Source organism: Salmo trutta, chromosome 16 (assembly GCF_901001165.1).
Source record: "Salmo trutta chromosome 16, fSalTru1.1, whole genome shotgun sequence".
Classification (NCBI taxonomy): domain Eukaryota; kingdom Metazoa; phylum Chordata; class Actinopteri; order Salmoniformes; family Salmonidae; genus Salmo; species Salmo trutta.
In genome coordinates this window covers 60996748-61009821 of record NC_042972.1, presented here as the reverse complement: position 1 = coordinate 61009821, position 13074 = coordinate 60996748, and the positions used below count along the sequence as shown (strand labels likewise).

Genomic DNA, 13074 nt, shown 5'->3' with positions numbered 1-13074 from the left:
AGATTGAAAAGAAGATAATATTTGAAAGAGAAAGAGACATGCGTATTGCAGAGAACGAGAAAGTCAAACTGGTTAACGAAAAGGCAAAAGAGTTAGAGAGAGAGGTTGAGAGACTGAAAGAAGATATGACAACAAAAGAAATGCAATACAAAATCAAATTTGAAAGAGCGAAAGAAGCGTATAGAAGACAGAATGAGAGAGTGAAACAGGTTCACCAAAATGTACTAGTGTTAGACAGAGAGGTTGCGAGAATGAAAGAAGAGATTAGATTGAAAAACGAGACTGAACCAGAGAGAACATTTGATAGAGACAGAGAGAGAGAAAATGATTGGAGACGAAGTGAAGAGGAGATGAAAAATAGAGTGGAGAGAGCGATGGAGATGGAGACAGCCCTCATCAATGACAAAAAGACGTCTGAATTGGAGGAAGTCTTCAAGAAAATCAAGGAACAGCTGATAGAATTAGAAAATATGGAAACAGACAAAAATCTATGGAAACAGAACCAAATGGACATGGAGGAGAAGATGGAGGGTGAGAACAACAAACAGAAAGATGTAGAAAGAAAGAGAATGGAGAAAATACCAAAACAGAGACACCAAGAAGATGAGAAGAAGAAGGAGATGGAGAGAGAAGAAGAAGAGGAGAGACACAAACAGAAGCAAATAGAAATGGAAGAGGAAGAACGAGAGAGGGAGAAAGAGAGACAGAGAGAGATCAAAAGAAAGAGAATGGAGAAGAGACAGAAAAATATGGAAAGAGAAGAAGAGAGACAGACAGAGATTGAAAGAGAGAATGAAGAAGAAATATTTAAACAGAAGCAAATAGAGATGGAAGAGGAAGAACGAGAGAGGGAGAAAGAGAGACAGATCAAAAGAAAGAGAATGGAGAAGAGACAGAAACATTTGGAAAGAGAAGAAGAGAGACAGAGAGAGATTGAAAGAGAGCATGAAGAAGAAATATGTAAACAGAAGCAAATAGAGATGGAAGAGGAAGAAAGAGAAGAAGAGAGACAGAGAGAGAGAGATTGAAAGAGAGAATGAAGAAGAAATATGTAAACAGAAGCAAATAGAGATGGAAGAGGAAGAAAGAGAAGAGAGACAGAAAGAAATCGATGAGAAAGAGAGACAGAGAGAGATTGGAGAGAAAGAGAGACGACAACAACAAGAGGAGAAAAAGAGAAAGTTTGAGAGAGATCAAGAAGAAGAAGATATATGGAAACAGAAGCAAATTGAGATGGAAGAGGAAGAAAGAGAAAGGGAGAAAGAGAGACAGAGAGAGATCAAAAGAAAGAGAATGGAGAAGAGACAAAAAAATATGGAAAGAGAGCAAGAGAGACAGAGAGAGATTGAAAGAGAGCATGAAGAAGAAAGATGTAAAAATAAGCAAATAGAGATGGAAGAGGAAGAAAGAGAAGAAGAGAGACAGAGAGAGATGGGAGAGAAAGAGAGACAACAACAACAAGAGGAGAAAAAGAGAAAGTTTGAGAGAAATCAAGAAGAAGAAGATATATGGAAACAGAAGCAAATTGACATGGAGAAGGAGGGAAGAGAGAGGGAGAAGAAGATACAGAGAAAGATAGAAGAGATACACAGACGACAACAACAAGAGGAGAGACAGAAACAAATGGAGAAAGAGAAAGAAAGGGAGAAAGACAATGAGAATCAGGGAGAGAAGGAATTAAAAGATCAGCAATAGAAAGAGATGGAGAAAGAAAATATGATTATGAGAGAGAGGGAGGAAGTAGGAAGAAGAAATGAGGGGCAGAATGAACTGGAGATAGAACAGGAGAGAGAGATGGAAGAAAAGCAGGAAGTGATTATTAAGAAAGCAGAGGAAGAGTACATGGAAAGAGAAGAGAGAGGAAAGGAAGTAAGCATGAAGAAAGATGTAGTAGTTAATGTTAAAGCTAAAGCACGGGAAGTCTTCAATAGACGTAAAGAGAGGAGGTTAGACGTGTTGAAGGGGGAACGAGAACACATAGAAAGAGGACAACAAATCAGGAGGGAGAAGGAGGAAAGACGGCTGGAGATGGAAAGAAAACAGGAGAGGGCAAGACAACAAGAGCAGCAGGATAAAAAACGAGAGATTGGAATTGCCAGACAGAAAGAAATGTTCAGACTAAGAGAGGAGGAGAGGCAGAGAGAGGAAAAGAGAGAGGAGGAGAGAAAGAGAGCTATTGAAGGCCATTTAGCTTTAATCAGAGAGAGAGAGAACACCATAAAGGCAAACAAAAGAGAGGAGATGTCAGAAGAGGAAAGAAGAGAGATCCCTGGGAATTACAAGATGGGTGAGACAGAGAACAGTGAAGAGGAGGAGGAGAAGGAAGATGACAAGGAGGACATTCTCCCACCTGATAAAAGTATCCGAAGGAGAGCTGTGGACTGGGTGAATAAGAAGTGGGAGAAGAGGAACCTCAAAAAGATCGAGAGAACGTATCAGAGAGAGGCTAGGGAGGGCTATAAGATCGTCCACCTAGGTAAGACCTGTTTTACCTCTGCTTATGACATCATCCTCTTTTGTCTCCTCTACACACATAAGTTCCAAGCCAGTCATCATGTTGCATCATTGTTTCAATATAAAACTACTGTCCAAAGAATATGTTAGCTGACATGGCTAATTGAGTGACTGACTGACATAACAAGAAAAATACTGCTGATGTAACAACCACGTTTTTAAATGATACCTTATGTCATCTACTAGTCTAACTCTCAAGACTAAGTAGAGACCCAGAAAGAGTTCCTAAAAAACACACACAAAAAAGGCTTTTGGGGGGGTCGGGGGTCCCCTAGTTGCCATGGAGCCCTAAGCTATCACAAATGCCCTGGCACTATACAAAGAATAGGTGCCATTTGGGACACATGTTCAACTTAGGGTCAGGTCAATTAGGGATGGGAATTATTGCACTTTATTGACAAATTCCATGCCTTGCTCAATTGAAAAGATTAAAGAATCATTGAGCTCCAACTGTGTTTTCTATTCTTAATTCCCTGTGTCCATTACATTTAAGTTGATACCAGATCCACTAAGTTGAATGTGAACTCTACTTCTTCTCCCCTCCCAACCTTCCCTGGACAACCAAGGGTAATATCCACCATGACCCGGGCAGAGAGAGAGAGGGAGAAGAGGAAGGAGCTGCTGAAGGATGAGGAGAGAAGGAAGAAGTTGGAGGATTTCAATAAGCAGTGGAGAGAGCAGTCCCTGCTTAAAAAAAGGACTCATCAGAATCTGAAGGAGGAGAGAGAGAGGATGAAGGAAAAGTACCTCGACCAGATGAATCTTGAGGCTGATGCTCAAATCAACACCCGGTGTCTAACCACCCAACACAGCCACGATTCCAACTAAGGTCAGGCATTGCCGGGATGGGCCACAGGCCAACAGGTAAGCCAAGAGCCTGTTGGATCTGGAGATAGCCAGCAGGAGGGGCCAAGGAGGCAGCAGGCATGGGCAGAGAACCAGGAGGGGAGTTCGGAGAACCAGCAGGAGTGGCCAGAGAACCAACAGGGGGTGCCAGGGAGCCAGCAGCTAGAAGCTCCAGAAGAGGCTGAAACATCAGAGCCAACCTCCAAGAACAAGAAAAGGCCAAGCATCTGGAAGAGAATTAAGAGGAGGTAAATAATGTTTAAACATGTATTCATGTTTTACACTGTTAAAATATACATTGTCACTTTAAAAAGTGACATTATCCAAATGTGAGGGTTTAGTGTACATGCAACACACATGTAAATATATAGATACTTACCTGTCTCTGTGATGTCTTACAGCATTCCTGACGTGCTGTCTGCCTAGAGCTGGAACTCCATGAAGCCACAGTTCCACTGAGGTTACGTTGGTAATTAAAAGTGTCGCCCAATAATTCCTCCACCTCTTCAAGTCATCAAGCCACATTTCCTCCACAAAACATTATATTCTCCTCAAGCCAGAAAGTATCCTCTTTATCAAGGCAACAAACCATCTAAGGTCAGTGACTCTCCTCCCCAGAGCAGAGATTCTCATCTTTATCCAAGTTGAATTCATCTCTGCTCACCACCTCTACTGTCCTAGAAAATATCCCCAAATGGACATGGTTTAAACAGAAGTCCTCCCCTCAGACCAGTGGCTCCACAGACCAGAGTTTCTCATCTTTATTCAAGTTGAACGCAACTCTGATCGTTTCCCCCACCTCACCTGTTAAGGGGAGGTGCTGAAAAGGAGGTCTGGGAGGAGGTCTGCAGGTAGCCTGGACCGGACCGGTAGCAGCTAAGTTGCTGGCTCCATCCCCGGGCAGAGCTGCTCAAGTCAGGCCAGTGATGTTAGTTGATGTCATTTTTGTTAGCAAAGTTTCACACTTTAATAAAAGAAGTTATTAAAAAAGCAATATTGTTGTTACGGTGTGGATTGTTTTGTTATTTATTAGAATTGAAACATCCAGTAGTCATGGTAGATGTTAGACTTTCAATGAGACACCTAACATTCCATCAGTCTGACACAATGTGTGACATGTTATATTAGAGAGGAGTCCTCTATACACATCTATTTTAGACCATAGGAGAAATATCAGATTGAAATAGCTTCTCTAAGAATCTGAGGAGAGAGCAACAGTAGACGCATCGTTAGCTCTCCCACCTCCAGTTCAGTTCTTGGGTCATTCCACCAATTGAGTACCTTTTGGGGAGTGTAACTTTTATTTCACCTAATTCTAACATTCTTAGGTAACAGGGTTGATGTGTTATAATTCACCCACCCAGTGGTGATTGTAGCATGTAAATCTTGGTGGGGAAAACTCCCCAAAAATGTTTTAGATGCATGCCAGCAAAGCCACTACACAACACAACACTAAACAATACATTCATTGCACTATAACTTTGACAAACGGTGCCCACAAACTGTTAGGGTCTACATAAAGCTGTCCCAACAGCAGAGCTTTCTTTTCAGCACCATGGAGTGAATCCTTTTAAAGAACATAGCTGATATGGCTGACTTGCTTAAACAAATGTGGTTTCTACTGACAATTGAGATGTACAAACTATGGCATAAGGGGACAATGAGTGGATAAGAGGCAATCCGTAATTTTGATTAAGACATTAATGAGCGAGCTAGCATGTAAGTAGTCAATTTAACAATTTTTTTAGCACTTTTGAAATGTACGGTGATAGAATTTTGAACATGGGCCGTTCTTACAGTATCTCCCTGTACACCAAGTCATAACTGCAGGATAAATAAAGAGAGCATATAAGCAGACAATGAAAGCTCTTACAATATTTAATGATTACATTTCTCTAAAACAGGCTATAGTCTACAAGTGCACCAAGTAAGAGCAGTAGGCTAAGTTATGAGAGGGGAAAGGGACAAAATTATTAGGGTGAGGCACTTGGGCTACTAACAGCTTACTACACAACATACACTTAGTATTACTTTCTTAGCTACAGTATACATATCTCCCTGGCATATTACATCATTTATAGAGCAGCATACAAGACATTTTTGGACTCACCTTGTTGTGCTGTGCTCACTTGAACAGGAAGGTGTCGCGGCGGTTTGTCATCAAAATTTGTCATCAAAGTCTGGCATTTTCTGGATTTATGGTGCTTTCAAGACAACTGGGAACTAATAAAAAACAAGGTTGAATCATGAAGTCAGTGATCTTCAGGTCAGAGCACAAGAAAGAGGCCCGAGTTCCCGACTTGGAATTCCGAGTTGAATGACCGTTCGAAACTTGTTTTCCCAGTCGGAGTTCCCAGTTGTCTTGAACTCACTGAAGTCTAAGATTTCCCAGTTCCAAGTTTCTAGTTGTTTTGAATGCGGCAGAAGTCATGCTGAATAGCTCAGCCCAGTCAAAACTGTTCGCTGCTCTGGCACCCCAATGGTGGAACAAGCTCCCTCACGACGCCAGGACAGCGGAGTCAATCACCACCTTCCGGAGACACCTGAAACCCCACCTCTTTAAGGAATACCTGGGATAGGATAAAGTAATCCTTCTAACCCCCCCCCCCTAAAAGATTTAGATGCACTATTGTAAAGTGGTTGTTCCACTGGATATCATAAGGTGAATGGACCAATTTGTAAGTCGCTCTGGATAAGAGCGTCTGCTAAATGACTTAAATGTAAATGTAATGTAAATGATTGCTTTGTTAAGCTTGTAGTTAGCCACTGATTCCTTCCAAACCACCCATTGTTGAATTTGCAATTTCCAACTTGTTGTGTAATGTTTATGTCCAATGGTTGATGAGCACCGATACATTTAATCTATAATTTCTCTTCATAAATTCTCTTCAAATGACAAGGAAAAAGAAAGAAAGCAAAAACATACCATGTCTGTATGAGGCTTTATTAACTCAATGATTACATTTTCTTTTTTACATTGTTTGCAAACTGATATGTGACACATATTAATGCCAAAATAACATGAAAAACAAGCAACATATATATATATATATATATATATATATATATGTATATATACACATATATATATATATATATATTTGCTAAACACGTGGGGCTCAAAACGGGTGTGGCTCCGCCCCACCTGCCCTAAATGACGGCTCAGAGGGTTAAGGAACCGTCTTAAAACTGCAATGCATACAATTGTCTGTAAATGAAAAATATCAATACCTTCTCAACTACATGACATAGTGATCTCAAACAAATTTGACACGGTAAAGAGACCTCTTCTCTCGAATGCAATTAGTTAAAAAAAATTTACTTCTATAAAATCTACAAAATGTAAAATAAATGACTTTACCTAAACAAATCTTCATTTAAACATCAATATCTTCCACCCCATAAGACTTTCATCAATACAACCAACTGTTATTGGTTCAGGGACGTCATGCCTCCAATCAACAGCAATTTGTGTTGTATTTGTTGACTTTGGATACTTTTTTACAAATGTTAATTACATTTTCATGAATAATACTTTAAAATGTCAATAGATTCCACCCCATGTGACATTAATGAGTAAAACTAACTGTGATTGGTTCAGGGACCTCATCCCTCCAATCAATAGCAAATACTTTGTATTTTTTTACTTTGGTGATATTCTACCATCTTAAATTGACTTTACATTAAAGATACTTCCTTAAAACATCAATAGCTTCCACCCTATGTTACTTTAATGAATACAAACAACTGTCATTGGTTCAGGAACCTCATCCCACTAATAAACGTCAATTACTTTTTGTATATTTTTCATAATTTTTCATAGTTTTCATAATAGCAAGTTATGTTTGTTTGGTTACCAAGGCAACTACTGTAGCTATCTAGTAAACTTGCTAGCTACTTCAGTGAATGTTGAACACATTTCTACTGGCAAATGTGTTAAATTATAGCCATGGTATTAAAGGGAAAATCAACTATAATCAACAGTGGGGCGGAGGGTTTTCTAGTTGTTAGACCGTTGGACTGGTAACCGAAAAGTTGCAAGATCGAATCCCCGAGCTGACAAGGTACAAATCTGTCATTCTGCCCCTGAACAAGGCAGTTAACCCACTGTTCCTAGGCCGTCATTGAAAATATGAATTTGTTCTTAACTGACTTGCCTTGTTTTCTCTAGGGTAGGGGGCAGTATTTTGACGTCCGGATGAAAGGCGTGCCCAAATTAAACTGCCTGCTACTTAGGCTCTGAAAGTAGGATATGCATATTATTAGTAGATTTGGATAGGAAACACTCTGAAGTTTCTAAAACTGTTTGAATGATGTCTGCGAGTATAACAGAACTCATATGGCAGGCAAAACCCTGAGAAAAATCCAACCAGGAAGTTGAAAATCTGAGGCTTGTAGTTTTTTCAATTGATTCCCAATTCAAACTACAGTGACTTAGGGGTCATTTTGCAGTTCCTAAGGCTTCCACTAGATGTCAACAGTTTTTAGAACGTTGTTACAGGCTTCTACTGTGAATGACAGTCAATTCAACCAGGTGTCTGGCTGAGTGCTATTAGATCATTAATGCGCGTGGCCGTCAGCGGGAGGTGATTTCTTTTTCCTTAATGAAGACAAAGGATTTGTCCGGTTGGAATATTATCGAAGATGTATGATAAAAACATCCTAAAGATTGATGCTATACATCGTTTGACATGTTTCTACAAACTGTAGTATAACTTTTTTTGACTTTTCGTCTCAACAAAATGCGCGAGCATGGCGCATTTGGATAACTCAACTGAAGGCGAGTAACTGTATAGCTTGCTTTGATGGCTGAGCTCTGTACTCAGAATATTGAACAATGTGCTTTCGCCGTAAAGCTATTTTGAAATCTGACACAGCGGTTGCATTAAGGAGAAGTGTATCTATAATTCTTTCAATAACTGTTGTAAAGTTTATCAACGTTTATGATGAGTATTTCTGTAAATTGATGTGCTCATTCACCGGAAATTTTGGAGGCAATACATTTTCTGAACATCACGCGCCAATGTAAAATGGGGTTTTTGGATATAAATATGAACTTTATCGAGCAAAACATACATGTATTGTGTAACATGAAGTCCTAATAGTGCCATCTGATGAAGATCATCAAAGCTTAGTGATTCATTTTAGCTGTATTTCTGGTTTTTGTGACGCCTCTCTTTGCTTGGAAAATGGCTGTGGTTTTTCTTGTCAAGGTGATGTGCTAACATAATCTAATGCTATGCTTTCGCCGTAGAGCCTTTTTGAAATCAGACAATGTGGTTGGATTAAGGAGAAGTGTATCTTTAAAATGGGATATAATAGTTGTATGTTTGAGAAATTTGAATTATGAGATTTTTGTTGTTTTGAATTTGGCGCCCTGCTATTTCACTGGCTGTTGAATAGTGTGTCCCGCAGGTGGGGCGGTCAAGTCCCACATACCCAAGAGAGGTTAAATAAAGGTAAAAAATGTTTTAACTCAGGGCTTTATGGTTCTCTGGAAAATAATGCAAGTCCATGGAAGGTCAGTTCCACAATGTTCATTATTTACCATAGAACACATAGTCCCTCATTGATTATCCCTGACATAACTTTATGAGCTGGATTTGCCTTTCTTTGCAACAGTGGAAGCTGCTGAGGAGACGACAGCTCATAATAATTGTTGGAATGGAGTCAATGGAGTGGTATCAACCCATCAAAGATGTGGTTTCCATGTGTTTGATACCACTCAATTGACTTCATTCCAGACATTATTATGAGCTGTCCTCCCCTCAGAAGCCTCCACTGCTTTGCAATTAGTTTGTTCGTTTTCAGTTGTTAGCATTTAGCTAACAGCGTCTATGTGAATTTGCTAATAGTTTGTGCTAATTTGTTAGCATTCTGGAAATAGATGCCCATATGCTTTTCTTGTGTTTTTAGCATCCCCTCATGTGCTATGCCGGTAGTACTGTAAATCTGGTATGAGAGAAGGATGGTATGACAATATGAAAATCGGAAAACCGCCGAAACCTAATCACCACACCTACCACAACTACCTACCACAACTACCACACCTAACTTTCACAACCAGCACAACTACCCCATCTACCTACCATAACTACCACACCTACCTACCACAACTACCACAACTACCAAACCTACCATCACCAAACCTACAAATACCACACCTACCCTGACTATCACAGCTACCATCACCACACCCACCAAAGCTACCTACCTACCACACCTACATACCACAACTATCACACCTACATCACACGTACATCACCACACCTACCATCATTACACCTACCATAACCACACCTATCACACCTACCATCACTACAACCACCACACCTACCATCATACATACCATCACCACACCTATCACACCTACCATCACTACAACCACCACACCTACCATTGTAAATGTGGATGGGTAAGCTGCTTCATTCAATGATTACGGTAATGTAGAAGGTAGATACAGGAGTAGCCTATAGTCTACAATAATAACGTCATTGAATGTGCTATAGTATCATTTATTTAATTGATGAATGAAATTGTAAATAGGCTACTTCATTCAGTGAATACTGGATGTCTTTCTATCTCTGGGAGTATGTTAATGAAGGCTTTTCAGCTGTTGAACTATGGAAATGTCGAACTATTTTCTAAATCTGTCTTTCTTTTAGTCAACATGATGAGCCAGAGCATCCAATCAACTTCCCTGGAGCTGTTCTACCCCCCCCCCCCCCCCCCACTGCTCTCCCTCCACAAGCCACCTCATCCTGTTCTCCTGTTCAACTAATGTGTCGCCACTGTGTCAACTAATGTGTCGCCACTAATGTGTCGCCACTGTACATACAGTTGAAGTCGGAAGTTTACATATACTTAGGTTGGAGTCATTAAAACTTGTTTTTCAACCACTCCACAAATTTCTTGTTAACAAACTAGAGTTTTGGCAAGTCGGTTAGGACATCTACTTTGTACATGACACAAGCCATTTTTCCAACAATTGTTTACAGACAGATTATTTCACTTATAATTCACTGTATCCCAATTCCAGTGGGTCAGAAGATTACATACACTAAGTTGACTGTGCCTTTAAACAGCTTGGAAATTTCCAGAAAATGATGTCATGGCTTTAGAACCTTCCGATAGGCTAATTGACCTCATTTGAGTAAATTGAAGGTGTACATGTGGATGTATTTCAAGGCCTTCCTTAAAACTCAGTGCCTCTTTGCTTGACATCATGGGAAAATCAAAAGAAATCAGCCCAAAAATGGTAGACCTCCACAACTCTGGTTCATCCTTGGGAGCAATTTCCAAATGCCTGAAGGTACCACGTTCATCTGTACAAACAATAGTACGCAAGTATAAACACCATGGGACCACGCAGCCGTCATACCGCTCAGGAAGGAGACTGGAGGAAACGGGTACAAAAATATCTATATCCACAGTAAAACGAGTCCTATATCAACATAACCTGAAAAGGCCCGCTCAGCAAGGATTAAGACACTGCTCCAAAACCGCCATAAAAAGCCAAAAAGATTGTACTTTTTGAAGAAATGTCCTCTGGTCTGATGAAATAAAAACAGAACTTTTCTAAAATTCACCCAATTTATTGTGGGAAGCTTGTGGAAGGCTACCCGAAACGTTTGACCCAAGTTAAACAATTTAAAGGCAATGCTACCAAATACTAAATGAGTGTATGTAAACTTCTGACCCACTAGGAATGTGATGAAAGAAATAAAAGCTGAAATAAATCATTCTCTGTAATATTATTCTTACATTTCACATTCTTAAAATAAAGTGGTGATCCTAACTGACCTAAGACAGGGAATCTTTACTTAGATTAAATGTCAGGAATTGTGAAAAACAGAGTTTAAATGTATTTGGCTAAGGTATATGTAAACTTCTGGCTTCAATTGTACATACCGCTGTGCCCATCTCATTGCAATATGATCCATCCAAGGCCTCAGCTGGACGCCTAAAATGAGAGAAATGTAAACAAGATGCTATAGTAGTGTGTGTGTGTGTGTGTGTGTGTGTGTGTGTGTGTGTGTGTGTGTGTGTGTGTGTGTGTGTGTGTGTGTGTGTGTGTGTGTGTGTGTGTGTGGTTTGAGTTCCAAGAAAAGACATGAGTGTGATGTGCCCCTCTGTTTTCATGTTGAAATGCCATGAGTGGAAGATGGCAAAGGAGATAGTGATGAGGGGTGAGAGCATCCAGGATGAAAATAAGGACCCCTTGGGATCTAAACTGAGTGTTGGGGCCCTCATGTCTCCTTTTGTCCGTTTGAGGATACTACAGCCACCTCTGGTGGAGGATCTTGGAACACTGCTATTTAAGAGGTTGATGAAAACCTTCAACGGTGGTGGTGCTATGTTGCGTGTTATCTTGAATACCAATCAGATGTTTGAGAACAGAATGAAATGGTGTAAACTTAACAGGTTGAACTTGTTGAGTACACTCTTCCAAAAAGGGGTTCCAACAGGGTTCTTGGCTGTCACCAAAGAAAAATCCTTTTTTGGGTCCAGGTAGAACCCTCTGTGGAATGGAGCCCAAAAGTGTTCTACCTTGGCACAGAAGGGGTTCTACCTGGAACCAAAAAGGGTTCTCCTATGGGGACAGCAGAAGAATCCTTTTAGGTTGTAGAAAGCACCTCTTTTTATTAGTGTAGGCCTATATTGCAGTGGTGGTTCAGTGGTTTTCTGTAATAAAATAAATGGTTCATTGGTGGTGGGGAGTTAAGATAATCTGAAATAATATGAAACATCCCCACTTTTAGCACACATTTACAAGCAGGCAAAGTAACCTCCTATGTGTGCTGAGGCATGTGTGATCACTCAACATTGACAGGACCGACAGAAAAAGACATGCTCACATGTAAACAAAAGATAACACGTGTCTAGCTTGCACCGTTATGCACCGTTATTAACCTTTATTAAGTGTGTCTAGCTTGCACCGTTGCACCGTTATTAAGAGACTAGATACAAACAGCTAATCCTGTCACGTGGAATGATGCTGGAGAGACGAAGCAGGTACGGGGAGTCAAACATTTAATAAAGAACGGACATGGAACGAGACAGGAACAGCATCAGCAACCTAGTAATACAAACAAAAAACTATTAATGCAGAAGCGGGGAACAGAGCTGGGGAACTGACAAATATAGGGGAGGTAATAACAGGTGGTGAGTGAGTCCAATATCGCTGATGCTCGTTACAAGGGAAGGCTACCAATGTAGCCAGTGGTGTAAAGTACTTAAGTAAAACTACTTAAAGTACTACTTAAGTCTTTTTTTTAAGTCGTTTTTTGGGTTATCTGGACTTTATTTGACTATTTATATTTTTGCCAACTTTTACTTTTACTTCACTCCATTCCTAAAGAAAATAATGTACTTTTTACTCCATACATTTTCCCTGACATCCAAAAGTACTTGGTACATTTTGACAGGAAAACGGTCCAATTCACACACTTATCAAGAGAACATCCCTGGTCATCCCTCCTGCCTCTGATCTGGCGGACTCACTAAACACAAACGCTTCATTTGTAAATTATATCTGAGTGTTGGAGTGTGCCCCTGGCTATCCGCAAATACATTTAAAAAAAAAGAAAATTGTGCCGTCTGGTTTGCTTAATATAAGGAATTTGAAATGGTTTACACTTGTACTTTTACTTTTGATACTTAAGTACATTTGAGATATTCAAATCAAAATCAAATCAAATGTATTTATATAGC

At 39.9% G+C, this 13074-nt stretch overlaps 1 long non-coding RNA gene across 1 annotated transcript; it reads left to right on the top strand.

The window, feature by feature from the left end:
- The first annotated feature begins 3518 nt into the window (after nt 1-3518).
- Nucleotides 3519-4354, top strand: LOC115151148 (uncharacterized). Its single transcript, XR_003867225.1, has 2 exons — nt 3519-3608; nt 3762-4354. It is a non-coding gene; the product is annotated as an uncharacterized LOC115151148 (long non-coding RNA).
- The last annotated feature ends 8720 nt before the right edge of the window (nt 4355-13074 follow it).